Source organism: Cygnus olor, chromosome 2 (assembly GCF_009769625.2).
Source record: "Cygnus olor isolate bCygOlo1 chromosome 2, bCygOlo1.pri.v2, whole genome shotgun sequence".
NCBI lineage: Eukaryota > Metazoa > Chordata > Aves > Anseriformes > Anatidae > Cygnus > Cygnus olor.
The window spans coordinates 135,689,188-135,708,181 of record NC_049170.1 but is presented as its reverse complement, the minus strand read 5'-3'; the positions used below and the strand labels follow the sequence as shown (position 1 = coordinate 135,708,181).

Below are 18,994 nucleotides of genomic sequence, written 5' to 3'. Positions count from 1 at the left end.
GCCTTCAGAATGAAGGCAAAGTGCTTACAGAGACCACGTACATATGGGAACATGGGAGAGATGCAAGGGGTGGAGTGACATGGACAAAGGAATGAGATAAGGGGATTATTTCTTTCAGCAGCAATTCTGCTTGGATACGAGCAGAGCAAGACTGTATCTGTCAAAGCTGCCCAAAATGACATTGTTGTGAAGTGACAGGAGCATAAAAAGAGTTTTAGGTATGTGGTTGGATGGGCATACTGTACCTTTTATTAGTTCTGGAGAAAGGTATTACCTGAAAGATTTAACAGTAGCCTGAATATTAGCACCAATTAAATTGTTTTGTTGGCAAAATTTGGTCTGAAGTCCTGAGTGTATAAAGTAATAAAAGTATCAATAACTTTTATTGATAACGATCACAAAATGAATGGACCAAAAATAATTAATAACATGCTTTTACATCTTTGCGCTTGACCTGGTGACTAGACATACACGAAGAGATACCAGGTCAGACAGTAGAAAAAGTTCTTGCATTTTGGGGAGTTAATATTCTGTGTGCTAGTCTACTTTGTGCTGTCAGCTTGGAACAAAGATGTTGAGCATTGTTTTTCAGCCTTTGATCTACTGAGCCCTGGAAGCTCATGGAATGCTTCTAGGAGCTCTACAAAAGATAAAAAGGAAAAGCAAGCCTATGCTAACAACTTAATTTAACTTAATTCAACTTCTATTCAAAAATTTTTCACAAATCATAAAGTTGAAAACTACTGCATAGAAAGAACAAAAAGGAACAGTTTTTTGTTAAATTGTCAGAGTAACCTGAAGGAAAAGACAGTCACTGAAAACAACAACCCATATATTTTCTTTGAAAATTTATGAGATGAAATAAAACCATGTAGCTTTAAGAAACAGGTTTGGATGTTTAAAGTCATTTGCTGAAGGAATATGGCAACAAATTGATGGGTGTGGTAACATCAATAGAAGGTACCACTTATTCCTCCCTGATTGATATGCATTTCAGTTGTAGTTACATATTCAGTAATTCTATTTCTTGTGTTTTTATGCCTGTAAGAGACAGATTACATATATTCAGAAACATATTCAGGACAGTGAAAAATGGCGACAGTTTTTCAGTGGTTGTAGAGATAATTTTCATGAAATCATAATTCCTTATGCCCGACTCTATATTTTATATCAAGGTTGCTGGTCATACACAGGTGTATTGTTTAGGAGAATAACTTGATAATGAAATGAATACCATGATCAGGTGAAATTATGTGGAACTGAACTAGCACTGAATGCATTTTGCTATGAGGTTTCACAAGGACAAACTCCTCAGCAGTTGTTCAGATAATACAAAACCACGTAACTAGCTATGCTGATTCCAGTATTCCTTCATGTTTATTTATTTTTTTTGTTGTGATTACCTAGTCAAAAACCACGTGTAACGGCTATTTGAGTATGATTGTTGTTTTGCACATGCTACTCTATTCAAATATCTGTGAGCATAATCATTAATTGGGTTTAACTGAATCATATTAAAACAACCATGAAATCAAAATATTTAAATATTTTACATGTATGTGGTTCTTGTTAGGAGCTTAAAGAAATACAGTATCATTGCAAATTCTGAACACAGAGAAGTTAGAAAGATCAGAGATTGCACCCACAGCGGGTGCAACACACGTTCTCCCACATGGAGCAGGTACCCTAAGAAGAAAACATAACGTGGCCAGTGAGCTGCCTTGTTCCACGAGCTACATAGCGTTAGCATGAGGATTCTTGGCAGAAAAGGTACAAAAACGCCTTGTGTCTCATCAGCTGAAGTCAGGGTTGGCTGTATTTCTAAGAAAGCTGTTTTGTTTCAGCCATCCATTAAGCTTGCTACAGAAATGACTGGAGAAAATCCTGTGGTTTGGTACGCGTGCCAGACAGAAACTCTGATGAATCAACTTTTCTTCAGGCTGGTTCTCCACTCTGTATTCATGTCATCTAGAAAGATGGGAAAAGTTCATCTGGGTAGGGCTTTCACTTCCTAAGTTGCAGAGGTAAACAAATGCAAATATTTCGTTTTGTGTATCTTTACTTCCAGGGGAGTGTTACCCCCGAATATCAAGTGCCATTTTGCAGGGAGCGAGGCGCGCACTTGCCATACTAATCAGCGAGCCGCTCGAAGGCTGGGGCTGATCGCTCGCACCCGAGTAAATGAATTACGTGTTGCCAGTGGCATCGTCTCGGGGTGGTGAAAGGTTACCTGGCATGGAGGGCAACTTGCCATACGTGTGCTTTTAGGGTCTTAAACGTAAGTCCCTGCTGGGGCGGGCGGGATTGTGCTGCGTGTGGCCAACATGCTTTGAATTCCGCCTGCTTGGCAGAATCACAGGTGGGTAGTGGGGCCTGAACGGGGGCCGTGAGGCAGTGCACACCGCCCGGCCGACCTTCCAGGGACGCCGGGGCCGGGCAGCCTGCAGGTGCCGCGGGCTGGGCCCAGACCCCCCCTCCACCGCCCCCCGGCCCCGCGTAGGCCGCTGCCCGGCGCTGCGGGCGGGCTGGAGCGGGAGGCGGAGCGGCGGGGGCGCCGGGGCGGGGGGCGGCGGAGAGGCCCGGCGGCACAGGACGCCGCCCCGCCGCCGGAGGAGGGAGCAGGCAGCAGGCAGGAGGCGGAGCTCCGCCGCTCGGCCCCAGGTACCGCGCCGCGTCCCGGGGTAGGCGCTGGGCCGCGGGGCTAGGCCCGGCCGCCGCCGCCGCTAGGCCTGCGGTTGCCATGGCAACCGCTCCCCCCGCCCCCCCGTCCCCCACCTCGGGGCGCCGGGGGCGCCATTGGCCTGCGGGCAGGGCGCGCCCGCGCCGGCGGCGCTCTCGGCCGGCCCCGCTGCCCGCCGCGGGGCCCCGCCGCCATTGGCCGGGAGGAAGCGCTCGCCTCCGCGATTGGCCGGCGCGGCGCCCGGGTGCCGCCCACGGGACGTGGGCTGAGCGGGGCGGGAGGGGGCAGCGGCTGTGGCCGCCGCGGCCATTTTGGGTGTGGGCAGAAAGAGCCTCCCCCCTCCCCCTCCTCCTGAGAGGAGCTGGGGTCGGCTGTGCCACCTCCCGCTGCCCTGAGGCGCTCCTTGGCAGCCCCCTTGCTCCCCTGTGCCCAAAGGCAGCCGGGGCCAGGCTGGGTTGCCGGCCAAGGCTGCTTTTGTGGGAAACACATCCCCTGCTGGGGGGCTCTGTAGTCAGGGAGGGGTGCGAGGTCTGCGCTGGCGCAGCCAAGGGGCTGCTGAGGGTGGTGGAGCAGACAGGAGGCCTGCGATGGGTTTACAGGAGGCCACCATGGGCTGCATGATGCTCCTTCAAGAGCACCACGTCTCATGTGGCACCCACCGAGGCAGCTTGGTTGGGTTCACATGTGGAACACTGTCTGCATGTAAAACCCTGTCCCGTGTAAAACCCTGTCCTCATGTACAACCCTGTCTACATGTAAAACCCTGTCCCATGTGAAAACCTGCGTGTGGGGTTTCCAGGTGGCTGGGCGCAGGACAAATAGCCAGCGTGTGTTCAGGCTGGTCCCCCACAGGCTATAAGTTCAGGCCGTGGCAGATGGAGCTGTGCATGGTCAGCACGCTGTGGTGGCCGCCTCTGCTCAGGGACAAAATGAGATACAACCCGGATTTGTTGAGTTTGCAGTGTTTACCTTGTGGGTGTTTACCTCTGAGGAGGCTGGGCTCCCTTTTGTTTTCTGTGGTGTGCATTGGTCGTGTTTAGGTTCAGAAGATCCTGGCCAGAAATACAGAAACCGCAATGTTTCAAAGTGCAAAGTCAGTAGGGGTTTTTGCCAGCGTTTTCATATGGCTCTAAAATTGCTGCATGTTTCAACAGCCTATGTAGTTATGACGATAGAGTACAGTGCCAGAAAACCCCTCTAAGAGCGCTTGTGGTGTAACTGGGCTGTAGGTATGGCACGCACATTCACACACGCTAGTTCAATGACATGTCATATGGGGCGCAAGTTCTTTGCTCTTAGGGATCCGGCTCATTCCTAAAATAGAGAGCTATTAACTGATAAGGATATGAGGATACCTATTAATAAAGACTGGTTCTTCCAGCCTTCGCTACGGATTAAGTGACTTCCGTAGTGGGAAACTGTAAAAGGGATGCAGAAGATCTACAGTTATGGCAAAATTTGAATTATTCCTTAAGTACTGCTGTTTGGCATGTTTTCCTTTGCTGAATCACTTCACCTCTTGGTACAAAATGGGTTAGGGACAAACTTGGTTGTTCAGAAAATAGCTTGTCTGTTCACAAAGGAAAAACTTGACAGATGCTTTTGTTGGCATGATTATCTTTGTGAATTAGTACAACTTACCCCTCTAGGACTTGTTTTGTGTCTTCATGGAAGCCCTGAAGATGTGAGTATACTTCAGGTCAGTACTCTAAGTATGAGCATAGAGAAAACAATGAAGGGTTGACTTTGAAATAAATTAATCACATCAGTGCAAAGAGTTGACAGTTGTTCACTTTTTTTTTCTGTTATTCTTGCTTCAACATATAAATCCTTTTTATTATTTATTTAATAACTCTGTATTTATAATCTGCTAGCTCAATCTGTTTCAGTAGGGGTGTTGACTAGATTGCCTCAAGAACTGTGTTCCAACATCAATGATTCTGTTATTCTGTTTATTAATTTAATAAAGAAGAGTTTACAGTGATATTCTACGGTTGATTTCTTACTCTAAAATAGTATTTTGTATCTGCAAAAGCAATATAGAAAAAAATCACGGGGGCTTTTCAAATACCTAGGTTTGGAAAGATTATATCAGATCACTAAAATGGAGATTCCTGTTAGCATTGGCAAAACTTCTCTTGTAATTAACTTCAAATCTTGTGTCTATATATACACACATATATATCTATGTGTTTCTGTTAAGTTCTGTAAAAACAGGATTATCCTGTCTGCTTCAGATGCAAACAGCTGAGCTCCTGAATTCAATTACTGCATCATATTTAATGTACAGGATTTTTCCATTTGTCTTTCGTTAAAACAAACTTCAGCAAAATGTAATATGCAACAATTAATTTTTTTTTCTTTAAGAAATCATGCATAAAGGCAGTGCTTTTTTTATTATTATTTTTTATTTTCATAAACTTGAACTACACAGAGTCGGTTTGTGGACGTTGGAAGATTCCACGTGCGCTTCTGCCTGTTCCCTGACTTCTTCATAGTTCTTGCCATTACATTGCAGCTTTTTTAAGAAAAGGAAGCCAATTTGTGTGAGTTTTATAGCAGGTATGGGAAAATCCTCTAACCCACTGTTGATCACAAACTGAATGAAGACCTGGTCATGTAAGCTAATATATTAACCTGCTATGCTGCCCAGTGTGTATCCAGGTTTTACTTTGTTCAGATATTTCAGCCATATCTTGCAGCTGAGTCTTAAAGGAGGACTGAAGCTTGGTGCACTTTATGGCAATACCTCCAGGAAACAACCTGTTTTCATAGGGACTATACAGAAGACAAGATGACTTGTGTTTTTGTTTGTTTTGCAGTGCAATGAAGACATTTGTCTTGGATTTGTCTGTGTAATTTTTTCCTTGATACCATGAATTAATTTTTGTTTCTTAAATAATTTTAAAAATATTTCAGAAGAAACCAGATGAATATCATAAAGATTACTTAAAATTCTGATTAATTATAGAGCTTCCTTGAGATTTTTCTCGTAACTAGGAAGTTCTTGGGTTTGTCCTCCTTTGGGATGTTTCCATATTAATCTGAATTTTCATTAGGCAAGACAAGCTGTGAATTATAGAAGAGGAGAGGTTAGAATACTTTGGCAAGTCCTTACATATCCCACACGTAGGTTAATGTTACAAAGTGGGGTTACAAGTTAAAAAAACTAATATGGGTTAACATCACCTTGGAGAGCCAAGGCACTCCGTTAAGTACTTATTCTTCTTAAGTAAATTGTTATGTTTGTTATGAAATACATAAAAAGAACGGAACGTAGACATCTCCTTCAATCCTCTGACCCTCTTCCAATACTAATATTATAATACAGTTATTCCTGGGGAGCAGAACTGCAAAAGTACATATTTCTGAGTCTGCTTTATAGTTTTCTGTTTTGTTTTTGATTTTCTGATTCTGTGTTTTTGTAGATTTTTTTATTTGCTTACAGGTTTACTTTTTCTTGAGGAAAAAATGTAAAGAGCATAGCGGAATACATACAAGCTGATCATTTTTTAAAATGAAAGATGAAGTGCTTTTCAGTGCAATGGCTATCCTCATTTCAAATGAAGTCTGCAATGATTAAATATTAAAATGATCGATGGTTTAAATTAATATAAAAACTTTTCAGGAGATTATTACAAAGATTAACATTTTTAATGTTTTAATACTTCCATAGTTTATCAATCACAGGCACAGTGAAACTGTTTTTAGTTAGCAAGCTGATGATCTCATACATCATTGCAATATTATGCACAACATAAACATCACGATGTTGCTGGTAGAAGAGATGAAGAAACACAATTTATGTTACAACTCTTTAATAATCAGTTTTGGTCTTGAAGTGTTTTTTGACACTCAGAATAATCAGGTAAGATTTTTTTCCCCTTTGGAGAGAAGATAAAAAAGAAGGATGGCTCCAGAAAAAATGTGGTGTTTGCCATTTATAGAGGAACTCTGTTTCATGGAACAACAGAAGTAGATGGCCACTAGTACTGCCACAGAAGAAGAAAAAGCACTTGCATGTGTTTTTCCAAGGAGGACTTGCATTAATGCAGCTTTAATATCCCAAAATTGTCTGCATCACCTATGATTCCCAATACATTTTTACTTTTTATTAGACTTATATTTGAAGGTCATGGGAAAATGTCATGGCACCCCAGGCACTTTTGTATCACAGGCTCTGTGTAGTTACCCCTATAATTCAATGCATTAAGTAAACACTTACTGCAGAAATTCTTGACATGGACAGTGCTAATTCCTTTGTTTTCAATGTCTTCTACAATTTATTTTTTTTCCTTTTTTTTTACAGCAAGGCTAAAAAACAGCTGTAATGTTTTAAAGTTTCATTTTGCCTCTCTAACCAGATATTACAATGATACAATGGAGCTTATGCAATAGTTTACTGTGTCCCAGGACTTTTTCGAATGTTAATGTGATAATTCATATACCAACAAAATATTGTTTATTCATGTGTTGTGATTGTTCTTGGCATCATCCTTCATCCAATATGTTTACCATCAAAAACAAGACAGAATTGGAAAGACACAGTGTGATGAATTAGCAAATGTGAGCGCAAGAGCACGTGTAAGGAGGGTCAGGAGATGCAGTCAGGAGAGGAGGGGTAAAATAAAAATCCAGAAATAGCTGTTGAGCTGGTGAAGTGAATAAACAGGGAAGGACTGTTCTGACAGCAAAAGCTTACAGTGGAGAAGGCACTTATGCCAGAAAGGGCAAGTATGAGAGAGGGAAAGAGCAAAGGTTAGCATTAGGTTAATGTTGAGAATAGTATTGGGAAGTTAAAATCCAGAGGGCATGCTGAAGTGTACCATTTTGTGCACAGGACCAGTTTGTTGTCAGCTACTAATGCTGTTATTTCTATTCTGAAGTAAGACAACAAAATAAAAGCTTAGGTTACATGGCCCATAGCTGGTTGCCTCTAGTCAGAAAGCCACGTTTATCCTCATGTGTTTCCACTGAAATAAAATAAATAATGAAACAGAATAACCTTTTATGTTATGAACTGTTTTTTGTAGTGGGGAAACAGATTGGGTTGGAAGTGTAGTAGATTTCAAAGTTTCGATTGTTTTCTTTCTGGCTGCGCTGTGTGATGTAAATAAAGAAAAGGTTAAGTTTACCCATGGTAATTCCTGCTCACATTTACATTATCAATCAGCCTTTGTAGCTTTTTGTGCTTTTGGCTATTGTGTTTTGATTGTAATCTGTGCATATGAAGTTCTCAATTCTACAAACTCTTGCACTCGATTTTTTTCATGACTGGCCCTGACAGATGTGCTCTGGAAGCCTTCGATGCAGTGGTTGAAGATGCTGCCAGCTGGTCGCCTTCTCCCCACGTCTCCGGCTCTGGTTGCAGCCTGTAGGGAAGAGTCAGTGCTACGTGCATCTCGCTTCCCTCACCTTAACCTAAACCTATTTTTCAGTGTCTTGAGCTGTTGCATGGGCTGTGAACAGGGCTCCCGGAGCAGAATACACCCCACCTTGCTGCCTTTTCTTGCAATCAGGTCACCCCTGGCACAGAGCTGGGGGCAGCAGCATCTTAAACCCTCGGAGATGCCCACAGTTCATGAGACTCCCCTGTAGTTTCAGGTGAACGTGTTTTTAACTTTGTTTTTCAGATAATCTGTGTTTTCTACCTATTACTGTACCAAATCAGCGTGGGAGACATTTCAGTGCTTGGCTTTACCATATCATCACCTCTTCTTCAACTCTCACCTCCTGGTTTTGTCTGCCCTTAAAAGTGATCGTGCCCAAAAGCTCTTATTAGAGAGCATAAATCCTTCGGTCACATAGTGAGTATGCCACAGAAATTGTCCAGTAGGCAGTTTTAGTGTTGAACTCATTGTTTGTGGAGCTGATTAAGCTGCCTGCAATTAAGATTACATCACTTTTCTGCAAGACCAGTTTTGTATTACTTATGTCCCTGCCAAAAGGAAACAGTTAACCTGAAGCAATGGATTATTTGTTTTGTTTTTGTGTCTTGGCTGTCAAACTGAAAGTACCCTATTCGTATAGCTAACATTTAAATTTGATTAGGTCCTTGATTTACTGTTACTAGATTAAAATTAATTTAAAAATTAGGACTGTACAGTAACAATAAAATGGATAAAGAGCTGGGTAGCTGCCAGCACTCAGAAGCAATGGCTGGAGGCCACTGTCAGCGGATGAGGGCTTGTGGGGGCTCTCAGCAGAGTTAGTTTTGGGTGTGATGCTTTTCATTGTTTTAGTCAGTTGTCTAGGAGTAAACGTAAAAGGAATAGTGTGACAAACTGTGGTGGTTTGGTGGCTGCTGGGCTGATGAAGAAGCCCGGCTTCTTCGTGATAGCATGGCTGGGATCACCACAGCATGAGTCTCTTTGTTAGAATGCGATCTGTCTGCAAATGTATTTAGGAAGTAGGAGTGCTGGATGCGTGTGAAGAACGAATGATCTTATCTGGGGGGAAAGCTGGGGCCATGAGAAACTTAGGGTCTGTAAGGACGCTCCTGCGCCCAAAGGTGCCTGTGGTGCAGGGCAGTGGCAAAAGGGGCTGGTGCGGCCTAGGATAGGTCGGGGTGGAGGTGGGAAGGCGGTTTAAATCCCTGTGGTAAGACCAGTGCTGGAATGTTGTTTCTAATTGTAATTTCACAGAAAAGTGTATTCCGAAACAAAATTGCAAGAATAGTGAAAACACAGGCTTACTGCTGCTAATGGCAGTGGTGCTTTGGTGGTGGTGCCTGCCTTTGGCAGTGTGCTTGAAAGTGGGTTTCTGACCACGCATCTTCCTTACCTCACTCATGCTGGTCTTCAGCATGATGTTAGACACCTGTCCCTCCTATGTACGTAGTGTTGGGCGTCCTAGGCAAGTCTGGGTGGCACCCCTGTGATTTTGTCATTTCTTTCCATTACACATGATGCAGAAAGCATTGTTTCTTTTTTTGATATATGAGTGCATCATAGAAAGCTTTCTATAATGTGTTTTTTCAGCCTTAGACTTAGGCGTGAGTAAATGTAAGTATGATTTTAGAGGAACCAGAAAGAATTTCAGCAGCTGATAATTTGGGATTTTTTAATCTGTGTTCATAAAATGGTCAAGGCAAGAACAGATGTTTCTTTCTTTGGATTTTTCTGACATATACCATTTAATTTGTGAATGTATCTTTCTGTAATTTGGAGTAAAAAGGTTAACAGAGCATTCTTAGATTGCTTTTTAACTTTTTATTCTGAAAGATAGGATAATTTGAAAGTCTGGGTTCTCTCAGTATCTTTCTGGGTATACAAAGCAGCGGACTAACAGGCTAAGTAGGAAGAGGGTATTCTGGAAAAATGATTATTATAGAGACAAAACCTATTTAAAAAAGCTTCAAACTATTTTCATTTTAAGTACACCAGTGGGGTTAAATAATATTAGTAACTTCTGTTAAAGTAACAGATCAGAGTAATTTAAAACAAAAGGTCCCAGCGCACTTGCTAATATCCTTTATGGCTTCAGTAAAATACATCTGAAATGATTTACGAAGCGAAGCTTCTGGATGAATTCTTCCAGTTCTACATGAGAAGAGAGCCTGTTTATCTTCATGTGTGTTTATATATACCCATGGAAATTATGATCTAAATGTGGGTACAGTACTAAAACATAGCCATATATGCAGAGTAGAGAATCCAAAGTACTTGCATTCTGTCATTTACTGCACACAAGTAATGTATATTGTATAGGCTCTGTTCAATTCTGTATCCTGACCATAGAAGGACTCTATAGAACCTGTGCTGTACCTCGAAGAGACCATCAAGGGGAGGGAGGGAATGGTATTTGGAAGAAAAAGCTCAGGGCAGTGGCTCTCTGACCAAACTTGTCTGCTTTTGAGCATCCTGACCTGAGCACTGTCAGTGCTGGGAAGAGCGAAAAGCTGGAAAGATGCTTGTACTATGTTAGACTATATTAGTATAGGTTTTCATACCTTATAAGAGAAAAAAGAAAAAGAAAAAAAAAAGTACGGAAACAACCAGGATGGCCGTAAGGCTTAGTGCATACCAGGAGGAAAACAGACCTGCAGTTTCTTCTGCTATTGGTGTTGAATGTGTGTTCTTCTATATTCATTCTATGATTCTATGATTCTTACCAAAGCCAGCCAGGACTCGTTTTACTGTATGCTCCAGTGGTTTTTGTTGGTCAGACACGATCTACCAGGCTCTGTTTCAGGCAGTGTTTCCCCCTCCTCCTAATTTTGTATTCTACTAATATTTTCACAATAAATACAATTTTGTGTGACTTCAGACATCCAAATGACTGCATTTTTTCTGTGTGTTCATCTCCGTTGGTGCCATCCTCTCCTTTGGCGTTCTCCTGGACAATGGAATTTGCAGCAAAATTTCTGCTTCCTTGTGACACACCCATACACTTTGAGATTTTGGGAATACTGGCAATAGATAGGGACACAGTCTCCTCCCATCCCACGGTCTTACAAGGAAGGCTGTAGGAAGGACCCAGGCAGATGTGCCTGAATGATTGCACCAGGCGCCTTCAAAAGTTAACATAACCTGCCATTATTCCAACTGACATTTTTCTTCTGTCTGCTGTTTTTTTCTTTTTGCTGCCTTTTCTTTCCAGCTACACTCCAGCTTGTACTCTTTGCCTTGAAACAAGGCAACAAAAGAGTTTAACACATTTTCTGATGTCTATCAGAGTTCATTTTTTTCATTTGACTGTTTCCACATACGAAGGTTTTATCCTGCTTTTGATACACTCCTTTAATTCATTTTTTTTCTTCAAGATTCGTATTTTGATAGATATCAATGATTTTATGCTTACTTTTTTTTTGCCCAAATAGAATATAAACCTCTTCAAGAGATGGTATCGTGTACACTATTACTTTGTTCTTTGTCTTAAAAATCATTGTGTTTAATGGGCTGTCTAGGTAGGTTTCAGGAGAGCCAAGTCTTGAGCAATTTAGATGTAATCTGCAGAGAGTGTGCTTAGGCTATTGTTTCGAACTACTTTGGAACCTACCGAACCGATGTTATTTAAGCTGTATTAAACTCTGCACCCAATTATGGCCTAATCCTTCAAAGCCAGTAGAGTAGGACTTGGTTTTGAAAATGCTGCTGCTAACATCTATGGGTCTGTTCACTAAGACGGACTATTAAGCTCATTATTAAGTGCTGTGGGGCTGAACTTTACATTTGCTATGTTAGTGCTAAATCCTGTAGATTCTGGTTTTCTACTGGTTTTCACCTCAGACAATTTTAAAGAAAAAATGCAAAAATGATGTGGTGCATTTAGGCTAAGGAAATGCATGTCAGCTTCATCTTCTGGTCTTTATGGGGAAGGTTCACAGATTATTCTGTCTTTAATCAGTTATTGGAAAACAGTAGAAAATGTAGATGCCAAGCCTGCCAAACCCACTAAACTCAAACTCTTTACACTTAATGGTTCTTTTACATAGTGACTAGAATATATATATATGTTCGTGTGTGTGTGTGTATATATATATATATATATATATATATTAAGCTTAGTTGCTTTCCTGAATCCCTAAAATATCATGGGAGACAACAAAAGGGGCATACAACTGTTTTTCTTCATTTATAGATGAGGCTATTTAATACTTATTGAGCTGCAGTAGTTTCAGAGGGGAAAAAAAATTATATTGAACATTAAGTCCTTTCGAATACTGGGTTTTGTGATGGAGCTAATAATTCAGTTTTGCTGAAGTGTTACAATTAGGTCTATGTGTGCTGAAGTGTTATTTGCTGCTGCCATTTGTAGCCTGCTTTCAACTGTTGCGTGCTTGCTCAAGGTAAGAAGTGAGGCAATCGTTAGACTAAAAGCGTGGTGGCCAGTTTTGGCAATTATTATGGCTTGAAGTCATGTGTGATGGGACATTGTATTACACTGCAGTGAAATATGGACCAGAAGGACACGCTTGTCTGCCTCCCAGCTTTTTGCCTGTGTGGCTGATTTGTGGCTATTCTCTCTTCTTTTTCTTCTTGTTTCTATTTATTAGGCTGATTGGCAGGCGGGGATGGACTATTTGCTGAGAGATGTATTTCAACCATCAATGCTAGACAAAGTTCAATGAAAATGAAGTTAAAGTAGATGGGATATCAGTAATAGAAATAATGGGAAAAAATAGGCTGAAATGTAGCCTAATGTACTTTAAAAACATTTTTTGAAAGATGGGATGAGAGGCAAGGAAAAACTCCACCAGTTTCAAAATATCTTATTTTCATGTATTTCTTTAAATAGTTCACTCAGAAATTATGTATTTTTAATGGTACAACACCAGCAAAAAAAAAAAAAAAAAAAGGTCACAATGGAAACAACAAAGATATTAATATGGGTTTATTTATTGTGAATAACTTCAAAAACTTACTATTTTATTCTCACTGAAGGTTGTGTCCCGTTTTGCAACATTGAAAATGTCAAAAATCAGACATTCGGTCCTCTGGGTGGTTGTGACCTCCAGTTTAAGGTGAACATGCTGAAGGGAAGTATAATTACTCCCTAAATATTTCTTCTAATTTAAGGAGGAAATAAGAATTTCATTTCCATCAAAGATGAGCCTAAGCTTAAGATCTTCAAATGAGGAATTAGAAAGTGTGTATAATTAAAGCACCCAGCGAGCTATGACTCGTGGCAAATCCAGGAAAGCAGTAACATCTGGAAAAAATCAGGTTTTTGTCACTTCTCAAAACCAACGCAACAAAGAATAGAGGGATTATTTTCTAATTCAGAGAAGGGAAGGAGGAAGTTGCTGTTCCCATACAGTGCCATCCAGCAGGGCAAAGCAAAGTTTCTGAGGTCTAGGGATAGGAGCTCAGTGAAGCCACGTGGTGCTCTACTAAATGCAAGAGTTGTAACTTCATAACATATTAAAAGTGAAGTGCTTAGACAGACTTAGCTGATTTTTAAATTTAAGGTCTCTGACCCCTTGCTTTATACCTGTTATTTAAATTATTCCCTACTTCATCAAAGGAAATGAGTGCTGAAGGTGTGCGTGCTGGCGATCAAAGCGGGAATAAAGCTGCCTGTATTTAACTGAGCCACAAAACCTTCGCTGTGGCTCCTTCACTTGCTGAGGCAGAACAAGTAATTGCTTCCCATGGTTGCTCCGGACTTGATGAAGTTTTAACTCTGGTGGCAGAGAGCACAGGGTGGGCTAGGTGCTCGCCCGAGCCTCTTCCCACCCATTTACCTCTGAGTTCTACCATAACCCCCTAAAATGTTTAAACAGATTATGGTATTTTGAAGAATGTTAGTTCTGAAATACCGCATATGGTGTCATTTATTGTATAATTTTCCCTTTAGTAGTGATTTCCCCTTTAGCTCTTTCCTCTGGGAAATACTACATGTTGAACTGTCTGGCAAGGCAGAAGTGAACCACATGGATGCTTTTCTCCTTCGTGAACTTCAGGGGTATTTTCTTGACGCACCAATGCCGTCATATATTCTTACAAAAAAACTTTCAGCTTTGAAAGTTTGCAATTTTAAATTTGGTTGGACGAAGATCTGTCTTCAAATTAAAACTTATATATGTTTCACAGATGGTATAGCTCTGTTCAGCTCTGAAATCCGTAGGGAATTTGGTTCTGGAGACAAATAAAAAATCCTAATAATGAAAAGTAAATGTAAGGTGGATATAATCCCTAAAATAGGAACACACATCTGCAAAATGCCATGCTTTTTATAAGTAGTACTATAAAACCAATTACTGTACAGATATATTCTGTCTAAGTAATGTTTTTATAAGTGAGTTTGGGCCAAGTACATTTTGTTTTTTCTTCCTGTAGAAGTTGTGACAAACTTTGCTGGGCATAGGAGGAACCTCTGACAATTTTAAGTCTCCTTTTGCTTAAAAAAAAACAAACAAAAAAAAACAAAACAACAACAAAAAAAAACCAAGAAACACAAAACACAAATTTACATCATTATGAAGTCTTTCAAAAAATCTTAGTTTTTGCAGTCTAGGAGCATAGTCTCCCAGAAGCAGAACTGCTAGAGGTGATTTGGATTTGGTTTTCTTACCATTGCATCTGTTCTTTCACTGCAAAGGTAGTTGAGGTGGCCTTTGTGCAGAATTTAGGTGTCTCACATTCCTGAAATTAGGTGGAACTAATCTGGGTTGTTGTTGGAATTTATTTTTCTTAATGGGTTATGATGAATGCTCAGGATTTTGAAATGGCCCAGAGAATATACTAAGTGTTCGTATGGAATATTATTACCCGTGTACTGCCTTTGAACATAAATTTGGAGCTAATTTCATGGGTTTCGTAGGTGTTGTGTAACTAAGAGCAGAGCAGCACCTTTCCCGAAGCACAAAGAAGTTTTCCTGGAAGTAGCAATGGGAGTTCTGTTCCTACTGCTTACATGGAGCTACCAAACAGCCTGGTACGTGGCAGAATAAAAGTTGTAATTCCTAGATGGCTGTAACCTTGGGTTATTTGAGCAACGTTTTTTCCACCTGACTTTATACATTTCGGGCTTTTTTTTGGTTATTTTTTTCCAAATTTAACTGAATTTAAAGTGATCTCCACTACTTCCAAGATCAAATTAAATTAAAAATATGTTAAATTCCTTTTATTAAAAAAAAGAAATAAAAAGTCCCCAAGGAAAGCAGAGCTAGATTCTACCAGAAGCACTATGGGCAAGTATTTTTTTCCTTTGAAATAGCACGCTCATCCTTTGAGAGAAAGTTTCCAGAGGAACGGTGAAGACTGCTGTAAGACTTATGAATAAGACATGTTTAGGTCAGCCAGTGAATGTTTTTTAAGTACTAGTAAAGCTTTTTAAATTCTTATTCCTGACCAAAGTGTGAATAAAATATTCAGTTGCATTATTCCTGCAGTTTTGGCTGCTGGTTGCTTGCATTAAATTCCTTCCATTGCTATACACAGAATACAGTTACTGTAATTAGGTGGTACACAAAATAGCCAATTAAAATATCAGCAATAATGTCCAAAATATATATTTGCAGACATGTTCTCACTTTAAGTGCAGTGCTACCTATTCTTTGATGATCACAGAGAATCCAGTGCCTTCCTTGGATTTTACCTGAGGAGGCTAAAAGGCTATTTTTTATCTCTTGTATCTTGTAAGAACCATAATATCTGTTATTTATTAAACTGTGGACTATGGAAGTGACTGATGAAAAACAGTTCTTTCACTGACAGTAGGCTTTGAATCATACTCAAAAACGGTTTGGGTTATGAGTTGAAATTATTAACCTGCATTGCATCCAACAAAAAGACAACAAAAAAGGAATTTTAAGTTTGATATCCATTTGTAATTAAAGATAAGGTGTTTCTTAATATATGCAGATATTCACTGTGCATTCACCTGCATTTTCAATTACAACTTGTCACAGTACTTTTCTGTTCTGCAGTGTTCTTTTTTGTTAGTGTTTCTTTAAACTGACTAGCTATATTTCAGCAACAAAAATAGTCATCCCATAGATTATTTTTATTGTTTTAAGGTGTCCTCTGTTAATATTGAGGCAGCTTATTGTTGAAGAATTCAGACATAGGGGACTGTCAAATATCACTGCTAAGGTAGTTTGTACATATGCACATATGTAGGTCTTTGTGTGTTCTCTGATAGACACTCCAAGCTTTATTACTATTATTAATCATTTGTATTGCACCATGAATGCATAAAGTGCAGTCTTTGTGCTATATAGTCCCTGCACTTATTTTTTATTATTATTTTTGAAGTCAATCACAGCATATTTCTGTTTCATTAACATAATGGCTTTACCTTTTTTTTTTTTTTTTGGTAAAGAATTGTGCATTGGGATTTAAACACTTGTGGTCAGCCCTTGAATGGACTTTCAGAACTGTTTTATAACACAAAATGCTATTGACGGTTGGAGGTGATAATAGGCAATTTATTGTGTGCATTAATTATTATCAGTCACTGCTAATGAATAGAACAGGAGGAAAAGAAAAATCATCTGTTCTTCTGAGGGTGTAAGCCTTCAAAAGTGAATTACTAGGCGGGAAGGGAAAGACGGTGAGAAAACAATTAAGGAAACCACAAAAACAAAGAAATCCCTTTGACCTTGTAGAGTCTGTGAAATAGCAATGAACAAATAATCATTCCAGTCAACCTCGCTTCATCTTCTTAAAATCCTCTTTTGAAGAAGCTCGGAAGTTGAGAGCTCACGTTGACTTCATGTGATCTGAAATCACTCTTGCGGTACGTTTAGTAGCCAGTGAAAAGAGCAGCTCCGTTGCGTCTTTTCGGGTGGTCGCAAAATCATTGACGTGCCAGGGACCCGACAGCTGCCGCATGTTGCTCCGTGTGGTCCCTTTTCTGCAGAGAGATGGAGAAGAGGCCAGGTCCTCAACCTGCTGGTGTCGGAGGGGTTGGGGCTGCCCAAGACAGTGGAAAAAGACAAATTTCCTGCAGCAAATTTAACATGACCGATTGCTGTGGGATGATGACTGCTGCTATTTTAAATAGGGGAATGGCTCTTTTCAGGTGGTTTCAGGAGTCATAAAGGATCCTGGCTTTTCCTTTACGGAAATCTGATCAGAAAAGTTGCGTTTGAAGCCATTCCTACAGCGAGATTCATACATAATAAATACTATCTCTTATTAATCCATATTTCAGTTTAACTCTGGCTCATAGCAAGTTACTTCCTCGGGGAACGGAGGATTCTTCGCAAGAGAAGGTGATGAGCCACGGTCCCCGGGGAATTACATTGTGAAAACAAGCATGGTTTCGTACATGCTAATATAGATCTGCTATTCCCCTTCCACATCTATCACAACACATTTTAAATTGTGGCTGATCTTTTATGCAAATAGCTGTCTTATTAGACGTTGCGGCTGTATGTGCTAATGTCTCCGTGGGTTTCCCGGGAGTTTGCTATCTAACCATCAAAGCGGTGGAAATGCAGGATGATGGCTGCGTGGCTTTGAAGAACAAAGGAGAGCCGCAGCCTTTTCAGGTTCTAGATGCCGGGGTCCATGGTGCTGAGCCACGCGGGCAGAGGCTCTGCTAAAGTAGGCCAGCCGTGTTCCCAAATAACGGGAAATAACTTTGTCTGCTTCCTCTTCTTGTGTTTTGTTGGCACTGCTAAGACTGCAAACATCTTTCACAGCTGACATTTTATTACAAAACATTTGTAGGCTATTGAAATTGCAAAAGGCAAGTCAAAACCGTTTCTTGCAGTGGCATAAAAGAAGCCGAGAACTAGTTCTGCAGCACAAAAAGTATCTGTTATCTCCTCAACTAGCTGGAAGTTGGAGTGTTACCTTTATTTTCCACTCTTGTTATTACAACGTGAATGCTATGTGAGAGTATCAGTCAAGAGAGTATCTGGGAAGCATAATAGAGGGGGAAAAACCCCGATGGATTACAGCTTCCTGCTTTTGCATTTTAGATAAAATGAGAATATTCTCTGAATTAAACCACAATAATGTGTGGAAACATTAGAACACTATAATTGAGTTTTCAGTTCAGATTAAAAAATAGCAATATTCTTTTATATCTTGTTATTGCATTAGCAAATGTTGCTGATTTTTGAGCACCAAAGTTCATTTTACATCCCATATCCCACCCTTTGAATTAAAGGAGCCTGGTTCAGTCTCTGTTGCGACAGTTTTGCTATTTGACATTAAATGTTAATAAATCTCATAAAAGAGATAAATACAGAAAAAAAGATTGTATGGTTTTAAATGCACAAATCACTGATGGGATTGTCTACTTCGAACCTTGTTTGAAGTTAAGAATGTAATACCATGGCTGTTGAAGGCTGTGACGCTGACCGTAGCCCATTCAGCAGAGACTTGGCATGTGTTTCTGCACGTGGTTTGGCATGGCAGTGCCCTCAAGGGCTACGCTCCCCAGACAGTGTGCTTTGGCAGAACTGGGGGGCACTCCTCTAGCAGCTGGTGGTGCCTAACGTGAAACTTGTCCAGACTTCAAGGCTGTATGTGCACAATCTGCAGACGGTTTGTGGTGACGCAGGAGTTTGCCCTTGGCACTGTCCTTGTCAAGGTCCATTGGGAAATGGCAAATACTTAATCTTGTGCCGCATCTTGGCCAACAGTTGCGCTTGCTGGAGTTGCTCTGTGCTTGAGATGGTAAATCTGGCGCTTCTGGAGAACATCAGTCCTCCGGTGTGCACAGGGCTACGTGGTAGGACATTTGTGCCACACGTATGATCAAATGTGGGGTGAAGGCATCGCTAGGATAACGGATGTCTTCACACGGTGGGATTTATCACTGTGAGAAGGGTTGTCTTCAGCCCAGCTGAAAAGTTTCAAAACTGGTGTTTTCAGCAACGAACGTGACTTGCCAGGTATTTTTTGATTA

The 18,994-nt window shown here is 40.7% G+C and overlaps 1 protein-coding gene across 2 annotated transcripts in view; it reads left to right on the top strand.

Annotated features, from left to right (window-relative positions):
- The first annotated feature begins 1,275 nt into the window (after positions 1–1,275).
- Positions 1,276–18,994, top strand: part of TRIQK (triple QxxK/R motif containing) — a 63,830-nt gene continuing 46,111 nt past the window's right edge. Inside the window, exon 1 of one of the 2 annotated variants that reach the window (XM_040546464.1) lies at positions 1,276–2,278. The gene's annotated coding sequence lies outside the window, so the exon portion shown is untranslated. Of the gene's footprint in view, positions 2,279–2,561; positions 2,662–18,994 lie in introns of those variants that run through there. The other variant, XM_040546463.1, reaches the window with a different exon arrangement.